Source organism: Musa acuminata, chromosome BXJ2-6 (genome assembly GCF_036884655.1).
Source record: "Musa acuminata AAA Group cultivar baxijiao chromosome BXJ2-6, Cavendish_Baxijiao_AAA, whole genome shotgun sequence".
Lineage (NCBI taxonomy): Eukaryota > Viridiplantae > Streptophyta > Magnoliopsida > Zingiberales > Musaceae > Musa > Musa acuminata.
The window spans coordinates 29381459-29398527 of record NC_088343.1 but is presented as its reverse complement, the minus strand read 5'-3'; positions in this window follow the sequence as shown (position 1 = coordinate 29398527).

Below are 17069 nucleotides of genomic sequence, written 5' to 3'. Positions count from 1 at the left end.
AACCTTTTGAGAAGCTAGAAGTTGAGAAAAGCTTTAGGAAAAGTCTTGTTTTCAATAGCTTGAGTGTTCACCTCCTTTCTTTTCATTGAAATCTTTGTAAAAGGGTGAACCACTTGTAAGAGGTTGTAAGAGGGGTGTAAGAAGGAGGTTGATCTTCGCCTAGTAAAGGAAGATCATTAGTGGATGCCGGTGGCCTCGACGGAAGAGGAATCGTAGGAGTGGATGTAGGTCACGATTGACCGAACCACTATAAAATACCGTCTTCTCTGGTTTGCATTTTATTCTTGCCATTTACATACTGCAAACTCCTTTACTTAGTCACTACACTTTCATATGCTTCTAAGTTATTATGCTTTTCAAGTTCGATTTTTTATCGTACGAAAGATTTTGTCAAAACCGACGTTTTAATCCGCTGCACTAATTCACCCCCCCCTCTTAGTGCCTCTCCGATCCTAACAGGTACTACCGCCACAGGATCTGGTATTGGGCGGGATCATCGTCGAATAGGGGTGGCACTACCGCTGGCAGCATTGCTGCCGATGGTCCCACCACCCAGCCTGGGCGGTGGCACCACCCAGATTTCTTGGGGTGATGTTCCCCAGGCAGTGCTACCGCCGGCCAAGGTTTCAGCACCCTAGTTGGGCCTTGAATCCGACCCAAACCAGTCCAACTTTGGGCCTAGTTGGCCCCTAACAGAGTTGATGGGATTACCTCCCAATCCCAACTCTAATTACGTGCTAACTACGATTCCCAAGACATAATCTAATCAAGATAAGTTCGGTTTCTTCCAACGAGCTTCCAACCATCTTCTGGCGAACTTCCGATGATCTTTCGGCAATGTTTCGGCGGAGTCTCGGCAAGCTCCTGGACTTCACAACAATCTTCTTGGTGAGTTTTGATGAGCTTCTCTAACAAGCTCCAAGACTTCTCGGCTAGTTCCGACAGAACTTCCGATGAATGTCTGGACTTCCGACGAACTCTCGAACTCCCAACAAAATCGCGTTCTTGACTTCGGGACTTCATTTTGCTTTATGCCTTGCTATCATAGTTAATCTTGCACACACAAAAATATCTTCGATCTAGATAATTATTACAAAGCATGAATCATGTTGTCTAGCTTGTCATTGGTCCATCGACGCTTTGTCTAATTCTTTGGCGTATCATCTTCTCTTATGACCTATTGCCTAATCGGCCAGTTGACTTTCGCAACTCCGATATCTTTGGCGTAATATCCGCTCTTCTTGGCCCGATGCCCGAATCCATGGCCCGAAGCCTTCTGTTGATATGTCGACTGATCCTCCGACCCAACGTCCAATCTTCTAACTATTAGGATCAAGAGCACAAAGAGGGGAGGGGGGGGAGGGGGTGAATTAGTGCAGTGAAAAACTTTCGACGATTAAAACTGCATTCATATGATAAAAGCGATTTTGGTAAGAAAGCCGATTCATAAATCACTTTAACTTGTGATCAAGCGAGATGCAGTTAAAGCAAAGATATAAAGGTAGTTTGTAGTTATGATGGAAATCAGAATGTAAGCGCAAACTGAAATATGATGTTCATACGATAAAACTGATTTCCGTCTTAACACCGATTTGGAAAATACTTAACTATAAAACACATTTGTAAATTAGCAGAAGGCAATAAGCTACTAAGGAGGTTTGCAGTAAAGATAAGATGCTCAAAGTAAATGCAAACTGAGATTTAGAGTGGTTCGGTGAATCTTGACCTACATCCACTTTTGGCTTCCTCCTCCAATAAGGTCATCGATGTCCACTAGAGGCCTTCATTCATTAGGCGAAAGCTAACCACCCTTTTACAGTTTCACTCCTTTTGACGAGCTTAGGTGACAACCCTTATAGAATTTTCTCTCCTCTCTTGAAAGAACAAAACTTGGAAGAAAAGAGGGTGGATAACTTCTAGACTTTACAACACTTTTGAGCTCTAAAATCACAGAGTAAGATCAAGCTTTCGGTGCCCTTTCATGTAGGAAAGGGTGAGGTATATATAGGCCCCAAACTGGTTTGAATTTGGAGCTAAAAAATGTCATTTCCCAGATTTCCAAGGTCCTGACAGTACTATCTCTTGACTTGGGCGGTACAACCACCTAGCAACTCGGAGACTAAGCCTTTGGGCGGTGCCACCGCTTGACAGGGGTGGTTGCACCACCTAGTCTTGCTCGAAGACTGAGCTCAAGCGGTGCCACCGCCTGACTAGGGCGGTTGCACTGCTTGGCAGAACTCGGAGACCGAGCTCAGGCGGTTCCACCACCTGTCAGGGGCAGTTGCACTGCCCAGCCTAACTCAGAGATTGAGCCCTGGGCGGTGCCACCGCTAGCCAAGAAATCTAGGGCCAAATGGGCTGATCCATTCGGCCCAATTTGGGTCTGTCAAGGGCCCAATTGCCCCAAGATTAAGTTAATGGGATCACCTCCCATTTCTAACTTAATCATCATGCTAACTATGATATTTCTTAAGACATTTACTACAACTTGCTCCAGTGCATCAATCGCTTCTTCCGGCGAGCTTTCGACGAACTTCCGGCGAACTTCCGTCAATCATCCGATGAACCCTCGGTGATGCTCCTATGGACTTCCGACAAACTCCTGGACTTGCGACGATCCACTTGGCGAGTTCCGACAAGCTTCTTTTTGCAAGCTCCTAGACTTCTCGGATTTGGTCCCGTAGAACCTCCGACGACCGTCCAGACTTCCGTCGAACTCTCGAACTCCCAACGTGATCATAGTCTTGACTCTAGTGCAACTCCTGCTGCATGTCTTACTTCCATTGTAGTTAATCTGCAACTTGCTCCGGTGTGTCAATTGCTTCTTCCGGCGATCTTTCGGCCAACTTCCATCGATCATCCGATGAACCCTCAGTGATACTCCTGTGGACTTCCGGCAAACTCTGATATCCTTGGCGCAATACCCAGTCTTCTTAGCTCGATGCCTGAGTCCACGACCCGAAACCTTCTATCGATATGTCGACTGATCCACCGGCCCGACGTCCAATCTTCTGACATGTTCCTCCGGCACAACATGATTTTTTCTGCTTTAATTGTCTCATCCTGATTGAAGCATCCTGCGTCACTCAAAACGCAGATTAAATCGTAAACATATATCAAGTAGTTTCATCATCAAAATACGAGATTCAACAATCTCTCCCTTTTTGATGATGACAACCACTTGATGACGAAGTTGACCGTAACTCCTGAAGTTTAAACAAACTCCTCCTATCAATATAGCATATTAATAGAACCTTGAATTCAAACTGAATTCCAGTCATTACAATATTCATCATGAATACTTGCAACATGTCATCATGAACTTATGCATAAACTTATCCATAACATCATACTTCTCCCCCTTTGTCATCAACAAAAAGGAGAAGTTCCAACTCTAATGTGTTTGTAGTATTAATTCAACTTATTGCATGAAAAACATAATATCAAGTTTTATCATCATGCAATCTAGCAATTAAAGATGTGTAAGTTTAGCATATTTGCTTTTCATGAGATAGCAACTATTTGTTCTCATGATGTGCAAGCTAGCTAGTTTTCCTCTTTTCATGATGTCCACGCTAGAAATTCTTGCTCCTCCTTTGTCATTATCAAAAAGAAGGGAAGACCCTTATATCAATTTTCAGATTATGACAAAGGTGAGTAATCATTCTTATTTCAAAATTCCATAATTGAGATAAACCTTGAATTCAAATTAAGGCAATTTTAATCATGATTCACATCATATGCAATACATCACATACATCATAATAAAAGGCATAAGTATTGCATGGATCATTTTAGCAACAAATCATAGCATTTCATCACATGGCAAGATATCAGCAAGTAAAATTACGATGCAAGTTCTTGATATCTTAACATGGCATATGGCAATCATAGCATTTCTATCATCAATTTACCATATATTTCGATGCAAGCTTCTTTTGATATCTTAACATAATTCAAATTCAAATATGGTACTAATAGTATCAATTCATATATTTCTCCCCCTTTGTTATTAACAAAAAGGAGAACAATATAAACAAATTTTAAACGTAAGTGCGGTAATAATTCATGCCATAACTAGTTTTATGTCATTTTTCAACAATGAGTGATTGGATATCAATTATACAAATATCTCAAGAAAAATATGACATGGAGATAGCTTTCATTACTTCTTCCTCTTTATTTGTTATTATCTTTTTGCATGGAGGAAAGTCACTTGTGAGCTTACTCGAATGAAGTTAAAATTGTTAAGATATTAAAGCACACTTCATTTTTACAAGGATCAAGATATGTGTGTGAATCAAATCCTTGCACATAAAACTATTTCTCTAAAGATATAAGAAGGAATCATCAAATCCATTTCTCGAAAGATATTTTTCACATGATAAGTCTATGAGAGATGCATTTGCTAGTTGATTCCATATTTCGAAAATCAATGATATGAATCAAACTCGATATGACATTTGTTTATTAAGTTCGGAAGAGAATAATGTATCGAGAAAATTCGATTGTTAGGATACCACTAGTTAAGAGAATCCGAAAATGAAATTAACACTATCATGAAGACAAAACATGCTCATTATTATAGAAATTTTTATATCCAAAATATATAATTTCCAACATGTAATTTTAGGCATATAATGGCAAACAAGTGATTTGATCATTCAATCAATAAAGTCCGAAAAATAATCTTAACAAGTTCATGCATTCGGGCACATTTTTGCCATAGTTTTTCAAATACACTCATGAAAATAACACATGCTTATCATCATGTATAACTTAAAATCTCATGCATAAAATTGTCAATCAAAATATTTAATATTACATCATTATGCATTTCTTCAAATCAAACATGATTTTATTTAATATAAATTGAGAAATAATAATGGAAATCAACATGATACACATTATTACTTCTTAACCACATATAACATGATATTAAACTTAATATTTTCATTAAGACATCAAGCATGGTTTTAATCAAAATTGGAAATAATCAAGATACACATTTTTTCTTCTTAAGAAAAATATACATATGATCATTAGATTTAAATCTAATATTTTATTCCATTAACATAAAACATATAATTTTCATTATTATTTTCAAAATTACGAGCATGATCATATTCTTGCATTTTTAACTTTTTTTTAATATGTAATTTTCAAGAAAAATAATTATTCTAAAAAAGAAAATACATCATAGAAAACATCAAGTAATTTCAAAATAAATTAAGGGAGTTTCGATTACCTCATCGTTGAATATCGTTAAGGTGTAGTTTGCCACCTCGCCTTTCTTGATTTTCTCCTCGTCTTCGGAGGAGCTCGATTCATCCCACTTTGTGTTCTTCTTCTTGCGTTCAAAGCCAGTAGTTCCGTTCTTTTTGTTCTTAAATTTTGTTCTTTAATTTTTTAAATTTCATTTGTAGTTCTTGTTCACTATCACTGGAGCTTATGCTCAAGTGGTCTTCAAATGTTCTATGTCCCAAATCCTTCTTGTTATTTGAAAGGTTGTTTTGTTCACCATGTGCATTGTGCACCATTTCATATGTCATCAACGAACCAATTAGTTCTTCAAGTGAAAAAATATTTAAATCTTTTATTTCTTATATTGCCGTTACTTTTAATTCCCAAGCATTAGAAAGTGATCGTAAAACTTTACTAATAAGTTCAAAATTTGAGAAACATTTGCCAAGAGCTTTTAAACTATTGATGACATCCGTAAAATGGGTGTACATGTCAATAATAGTTTCGCTCGGCTTCATTCGAAAAAGCTCGAAATCATGCATCAAAAAATTTACTTTAGAATCTTTTACACTACTTGTGCCTTCGTGTGTGATTTCAAGAGTGGGCCAAATATAAAAAGCTGTTTCGCATGTAGAATCCTGATTGAACTTATTTTTTTCCAAAGCGCAAAATAAGGCATTCATAGCCTTTGCGTTTAAAGAAAAATACTTCTTCTCCAAATCCGACCATTCGTTCATCGGTTTAGAGGGAAGTTGAAAATGTTAGGATCGGAGCGGCACTAAGAAGGGGGGGTGAATTAGTGCAGCGGATTAAAACTTCGATTTTAACAAAATCTTTCGTATGTTAAGAACGAAACTTGAGAAATTTAACTTGAAGGCGTATTCTTGAAGTTGCACAGCAAGAGTAATAAGGAACTAAAGCAGTAAGAAGATTTACAGTAATGTAAATGACAATAATAAAGAGCAAACCAGAGATTACGCCGATTTTTAGAGTGGTTCGGTCAAATGACCTACTCCACTTGCGAGGCCCCTCTTCGATGAGGCTCCCACCTTCCACTAGCAAGTCTCTTGAAATGGAAGGGTAAACACCCCTCTTACAACCTTTTACAAGCAGCTCAACCTCTTACAAATTTTCAATAAGAAAGAAGGAGGAGAACTCTCTAGCAAATTGAAAACAAGACTTTCTAAGACTTTTCTCTCAATCAAAATGCTTCTCAAAAGTTGTAACCTCAGCTGAGATTTGAAGGGTATTTATAGGCCTCAAGAGGATTCAAATTTTGGGCTCCAAAATTTGAATTCTCTTAGGGTTCCCGGTGCTGGAGGTTCCACCGCCCAGCCAGGCGGTGCCACCGCCCAGCGCTCGGGTGCTGGACGGTGCAACCGCCCAGCCAAGGAGGTGTCACCGCCCAGCTCTCGGGTGCTGGGCGGTGCCACCGCCTGGCACTCCGATTTCACTGGTTTGGCTTAATTTAAGCCCAAACCATATCTGATTTTGGGCCCAGTTGGCCCCTAACCAGGATATAGGATTATCTCTTAATCCTAATCCTAATTACAAGTGAACTACATAACAAAAACACATCCTAAGCAAGCTTTCAACCGCGAACGTCGAGTCTTGTTTCGGCGAGCTTTCCGATGAGCTTCTTCCGACGGACTCCCATCAAGCTCCCAATCTTGTGATGACTTTAACGAGTAGCCGAGCCTTCTCGGTGATCTCCGTGAACCTCCGACGATCTCTTCGGCGAACTTCCGAAAATTCCGATAGGTTCCCGATTTCTTCTCGGTTGGTTCCGGCAGTATCTCCGACGATTCTTCGGACTCTTAAACGTCCATCGATCTTGACTCTGGTATTCTTGCTTTGTGTTTTCTGGTTATCATAGTTAATCCTGCACACTTAACTCAATAATATGGATTAGATCAATTAACCCATCGATTGATCTCATCATCAAAATCCGAGATTCAACAGAAAATCGTTTTCAACAATATTCCATAAATCCAAATTTATAGAAATCAAGAAAACTCTTATTCGAGTTTTCCAATAAGTGTAGTCCAATCCGTTAAACAACGGTGGACGAACAACTGATAAGCCCCCTTGAAAGCCATGAAGAGCCATTTCTCTCGGGTGTAAATCTGAAATGAGAAATACCAAGCTCTGATACCAATTGTTAGGATCAAGAGCACTAAGAGGGGGGGGGGGGGGGGGTGAATTAGTGCACCGAAAAACTTTCGACGATTAAAACTACATTCGTATGATAAAAGCGATTTTGGTAAGAAAGCCGATTCGTAAATCACTTTAACTTGTGATCAAGCGAGATGTAGTTAAAGCAAATATATAAAGGCAGTTTGCAGTTATGATGGAAATCAGAATGTAAGTGCAAATTGAAATATGATGTTCATATAATAAAACCGATTTCCATCTTAACGCCGATTCAGAAAATACTTAACTATGAAACACATTCATAAATGAGCTTAAGGCAGTAAGCTACTGAGGAGGTTTGTAGTAAAGATAAGATGCTCAAAGTAAATACAAACCGAGATTTAGAGTGGTTCAGTCAATCTTGACCTACATCACCTTTTGGCTTCCTCCTCCGATGAGGTCACCGATATCTACTAGAGGCCTTCCTTCAATAGGCAATGGCCAACCACCCTTTTACAGTTTCACTCCTTTTGACGGGCTTAGGAGACAACCCTTACAGAATTTTCTCTCCTCTCTTGAAAGATCAAAACTTGGAAGAAAAGAGGGAGGAGAACTTCTAGACTTTACAACAATTTTGAGCTCTAAAATCACAGAGTAAGATCAAGCTTTCGGTGCCCTTTCATGTAGGAAAGGGTGAGGTATATATAGGCCCCAAACTGGTTTGAATTTGGAGATCAAAAATATCATTTCCCAGATTTTCGAGGTCTTGGCGGTACTACCTCCTGACTGGGGCGGTACAACCGCTTGGCAGCTCGAAGACTAAGCCTCTAGACGGTGCCACCACCTGATAGGGTAGTTGCACCACCCAGTCTCGCTCGGAGACTGAGCCCAAGCGGTGCAACCGCCCTAGAGGTGCCACCACCTGATAGGGTAGTTGCACCACCCAGTCTCGCTCGGAGACTGAGCCCAAGCGGTGCCACCGCTTGACTAGGGCGGTTGCACCACTTGGCAGAGCTCAGAGACCGAGCTTAGGCAGTTCCACCGCCTGTCAGGGGCAGTTGCACCACATAGCCTAACTCGAAGACTAAGCCCTGGGCGGTGCCACTGCTGACCTAGGCGGTGCCACTGTTGACCTAGGCGGTGCCACCGTTGGCCAAGAAATCTGGGTCCGAATGGTCTGATCCATTCGGCCCAATTTGGGTCTGTCAAGGGCCTAATTGCCCCAAGATTAAGTTAATGGGATCACCTCCCATTTCTAACTTAATCATCATGCTAACTACGATATTTCTTAAGACATTTACTGCAACTTGCTCTAGTGCGTCAATCGCTTCTTCCAACGAGCTTCTAGCAAACTTCTGTCAATCATCCTATGAACCCTCGATGATGCTCCTGTGGATTTCCGACAAACTCCTAGATTTGCGACGATCCACTTGACGAGTTCCGACGAGCTTCTTTTGGCAAGCTCTTGGACTTCTCGGATTTGTTCCCGCAAAACTTCCGTCCGACGACCATCCAGACTTCCGTCAAACTCTCGAACTCCCAACATGATCATAGTTTTAACTCCGGTGCAACTCCTGCTGCATGTCTTACTTCCATCATAGTTAATCTGCAACTTGCTCCGATGCGTCAATCGCTTCTTCTGGCGAGCTTCCGGTGAACTTCGGTCGATCATCCGATGAACCCTCGGTGATGCTCCTGCGGACTTCTGGCAAACTCCGATATCCTTGGCGTAATACCCACTCTTCTTGGCCCGATGCCTGAGTCCACGTCCTGAAGCCTTCTGTCGATACGTCGACCGATCCACCGGCCCGACGTCTAATCTTCTGACATGTTCCTCCGACACAACATGATTTTTTCTGCTTTAATTGTCTCATCCTGATCGAAGCATCCTACGTCACTCAAAATGCAGATTAAATCATAAACATATATCAAGTGGTTTCGTCATCAAAATACGAGATTCAACACTGACATGTTTCTCCAGCCCAACATAATTCTTCTTGCTTTAATTGTCTCTCCTTGATCGAAGCACACTTCGTCACTCGAAACACAGATTAAATTATATATACTATCAATTGGTTTCATCATCAAATACGAGATTCAACAATCTCTCCCTTTTTTATGATGACAACTAATTGATGACGGAGTTAACCTTTAACTCCCGGAGTTTAACCAAACTCCCCCTATCAATATGCCATATTGATAGAACTCTTGGATTCAAAAATTCAAGCCACATGTTATCATAAACTTATGCATAATATCATCATACTTCTCCCCCTTTGTCATCAACAAAAAGGAGAAGTCCACTTATCAAGTGTTTGAGATATAAGTTCAACTCATTGCATGAAAAACATAATATCAAGTTTTATCATCATGCAATTTGTAAGCTAGAAAATTTAACAAGTGTTAAATCATGCAAGCTATCAAGTTTTAGATATGCAAGGTAGCAAGATTGCATGTTCTACAACATACAAGCTAGCAAAATTTCGAAAGCATGCAAGATAGCTTTCTTGTTGAAGTGTGTAAGCTAGCGATTCTTGCTTCCTTTTGCAATGTGCAAGTTGGCATATTTGTTTTTCTTTCCGATGTTCAAACTAGCAAGTTTTAGAAATGTACAAGATAGCATCAATTTTGCATTTTCTTGAAATGTGTAACTTAGCAAAATTCACAAGATAGCATCATTCTTTCTTTTCTTTTGAGAAGTGCAAGCTAGCAATTTTCTCTTTAGAGATATGCATACTAGCAATTCTTTCTCCATGCAATTTGTAAGCTAGCAAAATTAGTAAGTTTTACATAATTTTGGAATATGCAAGCTAGCAAATTTTATACATATGAAAATTGGTAAAATTTTTGCATCTTTTGAGATGAGCAAGTCTTTTGCTTCTTCTTGAAGTATAAAAGCTAGCTAGCAAGCTAGCAAAATTTGCTCCCCCTATATCATTGTCAAAAAGAAGGGAAGAATACAATTTTTTATCTCTTTTTCCCTTTACAACAGTTTTCAAAGCATGACAAAGATAAATGATCATTCTAGAGTATCATTTCAGAAAATGATAATTGTTGACTTTCACATTATTTCATAAAAAGAAATCATAGTATTGCATGCATCATTCCAAATCATAAAAATTTCAAATCATGATGGTATCGAAACATCAAATTACATCCTACTATGCATAATAATAACTTCTCATCAAAATTTCATCATGGGTATTTCATGCACTCATATCATCACATGAAGAATATCAAGAATAGTTAATTGGGTGATGAGATATGCATTTCATGAATATAAGGAATTACATAAAAGTCATATCATGAAAGATAAAGTATCAAAGATTATGTAGGATTAAGTCATGAATATTAAATGACATGATTTATCTTGACAAATCTCCCTTTTAGTAAATAACAAAAAGAAACATGGGAGTTCAAAAACAAGATCTTGATTCATAGCAAAATATCAAGTATCAATATTGAGAATTCAAGATCATGATAAAGAAATTTCTATAGCAAAAGGTGTCATGAGACAGAATAAATCATGAGTATCAAGAGACATATTATGATTCTTTTTGGATAACTCAAATAGTGAAAATAAAGAATCATAGTAGACAATCTTGATTAATAAAAAATATTTTCAAGTTAAAATTCTAAGAATTCAAGAGAAACCATGATTCATTTTAGCAAATCTCCTCTTAAATAAATAACGAAAATATTTCTTAGAAGATTATGATATAGATAGAATTCATTCAATCTTGTAGGAGAATAAGATCTCAATTTATGCATATGAAATCTCAAGTTTTAAATCTTGAAAAATCAAGATAAATCTCATTCAAATTCAAATCATCAAATCAAAATCATTTTCTAGTGTTTCAATTCATAAGATTGATTTCATAGATGCATGCCATTTTCATTTATGCCAAATAAAAACATGCATCATATATTAACATAAAAAAAAAACTTTCAAAAGATCGCAAAGACTATCATGCATAAGTTCAAAATATAAACTCATTAAGCATGTTTTCAAATCATTATATTTTTATTAAGACATCAAGCATGGTTTCAATCAAAATCAGAAATCATCAAGATACACATTATTTCTTCAAATCATCATGCTTAATTAAATATAAAATCATCAAGCATGATACTTACATTATTTCATATAAGCATGCCTTTGTCATTTAAGCCAAATCAAGATATGTATCCTTTTTAAAATTGAAAAATCCACTTTCATTATGGTAAAAATCGATAATCCATAAATCGCAAGAATCATCATGCATAATTTAAATATAAATTTATTAGGCATGATTTCATTAAACATGATTTTATAAGGCATTTTTAATCAAAATCATTTTGTTTATCATAAACATGCAATTTTCATGATTATTTTCAAAATTACTAGAATGATAAGCATGATTCCTAATTTTTTATATTTTCATTATTAAACATGTAATTTTCAAGAAAATTAATTCTAAACTAAATTAAAAATAACTCATGAAAAGTATTATGTAATTTTGAAATAAATTAAGGGAGTTTCGTTTACCTCGTCGTCAAAAGCCGTTAAGGCATAGTTTACCACCTCGCCTTTGTTGATTTTCTCCTTATCTTCGAAGGAGTTCGATTCGTCTTTTGGCAACTTCTTATTGCATTCATAGTAAGTAGTTTCATTCTTTTTATTCTTTAATTTTTGTTTAATGAACTTTTTAAATTTCATAATGATGAGTTCAAGTTCACCATCACTTGAGCTTATGCTCAAGTGGTCTTCAATTGTTCTAAGTTCAAAATCCTTCTTATTCTTTGGAAGGTGGTTCTCATGTTCGTCAAGTGCTACACTAGTCATTTCGTAGGTCATTAAAGATCCAATTAGTTCTTCAATTGGAAAATAGTTCAAATATTTTGATTCTTGTATTGCCGTTACTTTCGAATTCCAATTTTTAGATAGAGATCTTAAAATCTTGTTAACGAGTTTAAAATTCAAAAAGCTTTTACCAAGAGCTTTTAAACCATTGACGACATCCATAAAACGGGTGTACATGTCTCCAATGGTTTCGCTTGGTTTCATATGAAATAGTTCAAAATCGTGCATCAAAAAAATAACTTTAGAATCCTTAACACTACTTATGCCTTCGTGTGTGGTTTCAAGAATGTGCCAAATATCGAAAGCCGTTTCGCACAAAGAAACCTGGTTAAACTTAGTTTTATCTAAGGCACAAAATAGAGCATTCATAGCTCTAGCATTTAAAGAAAAAATCTTCTTCTTCAAATCATTCCAATCTTTCATTGGAAGAGAAGACCTTTTAAAACTGGATTCAATAATGTTCCATAAGTTCAAATCCAAAGAAAGTAAGAAAACTCTCATTCGAGTTTTCACATATGTGTAGTCCATGCCATTGAAAAAGAGAGGACGAATGAGAGAGTAACCCTCTTGAAAGCCGAAAAGAGTCATTTCTCTTTGGGTGTTAAACCAAGTGATAAAATGAGGCTCTGATACCAACTGTAAGGAACGGAGTCGGCATTAAGAGGGGGGTGAATTAGTGCAGCGATAAAATACGTCGGTTCTGAAAACTTTTTATACGATAAAATCCGAACTCAGAAATGCTTAACTTGAAAGCATGTTCATAAATGTATTAAAGGCATTAAGCAAGTAAAATGGTTTGCAATAAAGTAAATTGCTCAAGACGAAATGCAAACCAGATTTTAGAGTGGTTCGGTCGTCGTGACCTACATCCACTTCGCCGATTCCTCTTCCGTCGAGGCCACCGGTATCTACTATCAATCTTCCTTTAACAGGTGAAGATCAACCTCCTTCTTACACCCCTCTTCTCCTTTTCACAGGTTTAGGAGTCAACCTTGACAAACACACACACTCCTCTCTAAATAGAATTCTAAGTTTAAGCTAGAGGAGGGATTTCTCAAGAGATTTCTACAGCGTTTCTTCACTTTCAAACTCTCAGTGCTTGTGTAAGTTAACCAAGGATGAGAGGGGTATTAATAGGCTTCAAGTTGATTCAAACTTGGGCCTAAAAAGGTCTTATCCTAGGTTTTCTAGGTACTGGTGGTACCACCATCGTTCCTAGGCAGTACTACCGTCACAGGATCTGGTACTAGGCGGTACCATCGCCGAACAAGGGCGGTACCACCGCTGGCAGCATTGCTACCAGCAGTACCACCGCCCAGATTTCCTAGGGTGATGTTCCCCAGGCGGTGCCACCGCCAACCAGGGTTTCAACACCTTGGCTGGGCCTTGAATCCGGCCCAAACTAGTCCAGCTTCAGGCCCAATTGGCCCCTAATAGAGTTGATGGGATTACCTCCCAATCCCAACTCTAATTATGTGTTAACTACGATTTCTAAGACATAATCTAAGTAAGATAATTCTGGTTTCTTCTAGCGAGCTTCCGGCGATCTTCCAGCAAACTTCCGACGATCTCTCGGCAATGTTCCGACGGACTCCCGGCAAGCTCCTGGACTTCATGATGATTTTCTTGGCAAGTTCCGATGAGCTTCTCTAGCAAGCTCAAAGACTTCTTGGCTAGTTCTGATAGAACTTCCGACGAATGTCTAGACTTCCAACGAACTCTCGAACTCCCAACGAAATCACGTTCTTGACTCTGGGACTTCATTTTGCTTTATGCCTTGCTATCATAGTTTGATCCTGTACACACAAAAATATACTTCGATCTAGAAAATTGTTACAAAGCATGAATTATGTTGTCCGGCATGTCATTGGTCAATCGATGCTTCGTCCGATTCTTCAGCACATCATCCTCTCTTGAGGCCTATTGCCCAATCGGCCAATTGATCTCTACAACTCCGATATCCTTGGCGCAATATCCGTTCTTCTTGGCCCGATGCTCGAATCCATGGCCCGATGCCCGAGTCCATAGCCCGAAGCCTTCTGTCGATACGTCAACCGATCCTCCGACCCGACATCCAATGTTTTGACATATTTCTCTAGCCCAACATGATTCTTCTTGCTTTAATTGTCTCTCCTTGATCGAAACATCCTACGTCACTTAAAATACAGATTAAATTATAAATACTATCAATTGGTTTCATAATCAAAATACGAGATTCAACACAAATTTCTATCTTCTTTTTATCATAAAAATAAAAAGAAGAGGAAGAAAGGTAAGGAAAGAATCCATTAAGAACCAAATACATGAAATGATTTGAATCAAGTCAAATTCAAAACAATAAATGAGTTTTATTAAATCATGTTTCAATTTTAACAAAGAGAATGGATTCAAGAAAAGGATCAAGATATCCATGTGAAATCAAATCGCCATTCTTGCAAGTAATCATCATACACTAAAATTCATCTTTCAAGGATCAAGATATCCATTGGAATTCATAAAATTCATCTTTCAGGAGAAGAATAAGGAAGAATTCATGGGAGAGGAGTATCACATGAAAATGAAATTCATAAATAAAACTTCATAAATCAAATCAGTTTCTCATTAAAAATTCATAAGAGTAAAATCCGTGAGAGATGTATTTATCAATGAATTCCATGAGTGAAGTGATTAAGTGCATCAAAAATCGTTAAGTGCTGGAGCAAGAGTATGAAGCAAATTTGATACCAAGTTAAGAGGAAGATAAAAATAAAATAAATTCATAAAAGCTCCATTCATGAGATGAATTAGGAGGAAGATAGTCCGAAAATGAAATTCAACAAACTCATGCATTCAAACAATTTAACATCTCTAACTCTCTTATAATAAAATTAAATTATTCTTCATTTAAAGGTTTTGTAAAGATATCGACTAATTGATGTTTCATATCAATAAACTCTAAAGATATGTCATGGTTATTAACATAATCTCTTATGAAATGATGTATAATGTCAATATGTTTAGTTCTAGAGTGTTGAATAGGATTTTTTGTTAAGCATATTGCACTCGTATTATCACATTTTATGAGAATGTTCTTAAGGTGAATCTTATAATCTTCTAATGCATTTTTCATCTATATAACTTATGCACAACATGCACTCATCGTTATGTATTCGGCTTTGGTTATTAATAGTGCAACCGAGTTTTATTTCTTAGAAGACCAAGAGATAAGTGCATGACCTAAAAATTGACATGTTCTGGATGTGCTTTTTATATCTATTTTACATCTAGCAAAATTCGCATCAGCATAAGAAATTAGTTCAAAGTTTTCAGATTTTGGATACCATAATCCTAGATTAGTGGTTCCTTTAAGATATCTAAGAATTCTTTTAACTGCTTTAAGATGAGATAGCTTAGGATTAGATTGAAACCGAGCATAAAATTCTACGCTAAACATGATGTCTGGTCTAGTTGCGGTAAGGTATAATAAGCTACCTATCAAACCCCTATAAGCTTTTTGATCAAAGTTTTCTTCACTTTCATCAATGTCTAACTTAGTGGAGGTACTTATAGGAGTATTGATAGCCTTTGAACTATCCATATTAAATCGTTTTAGCAATTCTAATGCATATTTTGTTTGACTAAGAAAAATACCTTCACTAAGTTGTTTGATTTGTAAGCCTAAAAAGAAAGCTAGTTCACCCATTAGACTCATTTCAAACACTTGGCTCATACTCTTAGCAAATGATTCGCATAAGGATTCATTCGTAGAATCAAAAATAATATCATCAACATAAATTTGAACAATAGAAAATTTATTTTTAAAATTTTTAATAAACAATATAGTATCGGCCTTGCCTTTAGAGAAATTATTTTGGATAAGAAAGGAGCTAAGTCTCTCATACCAAGCCCTTGGGGCTTGTTTTGAGAGTTTAGTCAATTTAAACATATGATTTGAAAAATTATCATTCTCAAATCCGGGAGGTTGTTTAACATAAACTTTTTCGGAAATAAAACTATTAAGTAAAGTACTTTTGACATCCATTTGAAATAATTTAAAATTATTACTACTAACATAGGCAAGGAGCATCCTTATGACTTCTAATCGTGCAATAGAAGCAAAGGTTTCGTCATAATCGATACATTCTTATTGGTTAAAACCCTTGACCACTAATCTAGACTTGTTTCTAACCACGATACCAAATTCATCTTGCTTATTTCTAAAAACTCATTTAGTACCAATAACTCAATGGTTATTTGGCCTAGGAACAAGCCTCCATATCTCGTTTCTCTCAAATTGGTTCAACTTTTCTTATATTGCGATTGTTAGGATCGGAGCGGCACTAAGAGGGGGGGGTGAATTAGTACAGCGGATTAAAACTTCGATTTTATCAAAATCTTTCGTACGATAAGAACGGAACTTGAAAAGTTTAAATTGAAAGCATATTCTTAAAGTTGCGCAGCAAGGGTAATAAGGAACTAAAGCAGTAAGAAGATTTGCAGTAATGTAAATGACAATAATAAAATGCAAACCAGAGATTACGCCGATTTTTAGAGTGGTTCGGTCAAATGACCTACTCCACTTGCGAGGCCCCTCTTCGATGAGGCTCCCACCTTCCACTAGCAAGTCTCTTGAAATGGAAGGGTAAACACCCCTCTTACAACCTTTTACAAGCAGCTCAACCTCTTACAAATTTTCAATAAGAAAGAAGGAGGAGAACTCTCTAGCAAATTGAAAACAAGACTTGCTAAGACTTTCTAAGACTTTTCTCTCAATCAAAATGCTTCTCAAAAGTTGTAACCTCAGCTGAGATTTGAGGTGTATTTATAGGCCTCAAGAGGATTCAAATTTTGGGCTCCAAAATTTGAATTC